Source organism: Fopius arisanus, unplaced genomic scaffold (assembly GCF_000806365.1).
Source record: "Fopius arisanus strain USDA-PBARC FA_bdor unplaced genomic scaffold, ASM80636v1 scaffold00344, whole genome shotgun sequence".
NCBI classification, from domain to species: Eukaryota; Metazoa; Arthropoda; class Insecta; order Hymenoptera; family Braconidae; genus Fopius; species Fopius arisanus.
In genome coordinates this window covers 9,260-12,212 of record NW_011888083.1, presented here as the reverse complement: position 1 = coordinate 12,212, position 2,953 = coordinate 9,260, and positions in this window count along the sequence as shown.

The following is a 2,953-nucleotide window of genomic DNA, read 5'->3' as shown; positions in this document are numbered from 1 at the left end:
CAAAACCAGAGATTGGTTTTCTTGAATCATTGGTGTACAGACCCTTCGGAAGACATGAGAGGTGTCGTATAATTGCAATATTTCTATAATTTGTTTAATGATTGTATTAACGTAAACCAATATGCAATATCGGGGTGAAAAATACTGTATCTTTCTCTCTTCAATAAATTGTAATTATTTTTTTTGCATGTTTTTACTTACTTTCTGTTTCATCTCTTTTATGTTGTACTCAGCTTCTCTCTTTTAATTTAATGAGTTGTATGTATCCATTTGATTCATTCTTCGATTATTTAATCGATCTTTCCTGATGTTCCCTTTAATTTATTTATTTTTTGTTCATTTTCCTTATTTGGCGTGCTGGTTAAATATAATAAATCAAGAGAAATAGGAAATTAATTTCGTAAAATGATAATTTCGTTTGTTTTTTTATTATTAATGTTTTATGGGGTGATTCATCGAAATATGTAACATGACGATGGGACGACCATTTCGAGAAGACGGACGACAGGACGTAATGATCCTGTGCAGTTGCAGAATTTCCCAGATTGTGTTTCGCGCTGTTTCTGTCTGAATTGGAAGAAAGTTATTCAATCACAACGAGGCACACACTAGCGCGCTCGAGACCTTTCAGCCACAATGTAAAGTAATGTAGATTGTGGAATGCTTCTCCGGGCCACAAAGTGATGATCGGAGCACGTCGCTTGACGTATACTCGAAAACATCAGAACTATTATTTGTCGAGATTTGCCTGATCATCCCAATGGTTGCCATGCACATCGTTTCGCCAGTGAAATCTACTCAAAGCATACGGCCGACAGGTCATAGTGATCGTGTACCGTGATGGAATCTCGTTGATTGCGTTTCGCTGTCTTTTCAAGTGGATTGCAACAATTTTATTCAATCATAACGAAAAACACCCTTCGGCGGTCAACACTTCTCAGCCGCAATGTAGAGTGATGTAGCCACAAAGCGGTGATCGGAGCACGTAACGTACCCTATACTCGAGAACCTCAAAATTATTATTTATCAAGATTTGGCCGATCATCCGACGGGATGACAAGCAAATCGTTTGGGAAGTGAAATCCTTTTTGAGCCGACGGACGTCAGGTCATAGTGATCCTGTGCCGGTGCAGAATTTCCCAGATTGTGTTTCACTTTTTCATTCACTTTTCGCTTTCATCACTTTTCATTTGGAAAAACGGTATTCAATCACAACGAGAAACACACTACCGCGGTCGAGACTTTTCAGCCACCATGTAAAGTAATGCAGATTCTGGAATGCTTCTCCTGGAGACAACGCGGTGATCGAAGCGGGTCGCGGGATGTATACTCGAGAACACGAGAATCATTGTTTGTCAAGATTTGCGTGAACATCGGACGGGATGATATGAATCGTTTCGCAAGTGAAATCCACTTAAAGCATGTGGTCGACTGGTCGTAGTAACCGTGTGCCGTGGTGAAATTTCCTAGATTGCCATTCGCAGTCTTTTCAAATGGATTGCAACAATTTTATACAATCATAAGGAAAAACTCCCTTCCGCGGTCAAGACTTTTCAGCCACATTGTAAAGTGATGCAGACTCTAGACAACTCCTCGAGGATACAACCACATTCTCAAGTACATCAGAATTATTGTTTGACAAGATTTGATTGATCATCCGACGGGATGACATGCAAATCGTTCGGGAAGTGAAATCCATTTTGAGCCGACGGACGCCAGGACGTGATGATCCTATGCAGCTGCAGAATTTCCGAGATTGTTGTTAGCGCTGTTTCTAACTGAATTGGAAACACGTTATTCAATCACAACGAGAAACACACTACCGCGGTCGAGACTTTTCAGCCATCATGTTAAGTAATGCAGATTCTGGAATGCTTCTCCTGGAGACAACGCGGTGATCGAAGCGGGTCGCGGGATGCAAACTCGAGAACACGAGAATCATTGTTCGTCAAGATTTGCGTGAACATCGGACGCGGTGATATGTAAATCGTTTCGCAAGTGAAATCCACTTAAAGCATGTGGTCGACTGGTCGTAGTAACCGCGTGCCGTGGTGAAATTTCCTAGATTGCGTTCGGATTGCTTTCAACTGGATTGCAACAACGTTAGTCAATCATAACGAAAACCACCCTTCGGCGGTCAAGACTTTTCAGCCACATTCTAGAGTGATGTAGACTCTAAACAACTCCTCGAGGACACAAATCGGTGATCGAAACACGTCGCGTGACGTATGCTCAAGTACATCAGAATTATTGTTTGCCAAGATTTGAATGATCATCCGACGGGATGACATGCAAATCGTTTGGGAAGTGAAATCCATTTGGAGCCGACGGACGACTGGACGTAATGATCCTGTGCAGTTGCAGAATTTCTCAGATTGTGTTTCGCACTGTTTCTAACTGAATCGGAAGAACGTTGTTCAATCACAACGAAAAAGATACTAGCGAGGACGAGACATTTCAGCCACTATGTAAAGTAATGCAGAATCTGGAATGCTTTTCCGGGAGACAACGCGGCGATCGAAGCGGGTGCTGGATGTATACTCGAGAACACGAGAATCATTGTTCGTCAAGATTAGCGTGAACATCGGACGGGATGATATTAAAATTGTTTTGCAAGTAAAATCCACTTAAAGCATGTGGTCGAATGGTCGTAGTAACCGTGTGCCGTGGTGAAATTTCCTAGATTGCCTTCCGCAGTCTTTTCAAATGGATTGCAACAATTGTATTCAATCATAACGAAAAACCCCCTTCGGCGGTCAAGACTTTTTAGCCACATTGTAGAGTAATGTAGACTCTAGACAACTCCTCGAGGACCCAAAGCGGTGATCGAAACACGTCGCGTGACGTAAGCTCAAGTACATCAGAATTATTGTTCGTCAAGATTTGACTGATCATCCGCCGGGATGATATGTAAAGTGTTTGGGAAGTGAAATGCATTTTGAGCCGACGGAGG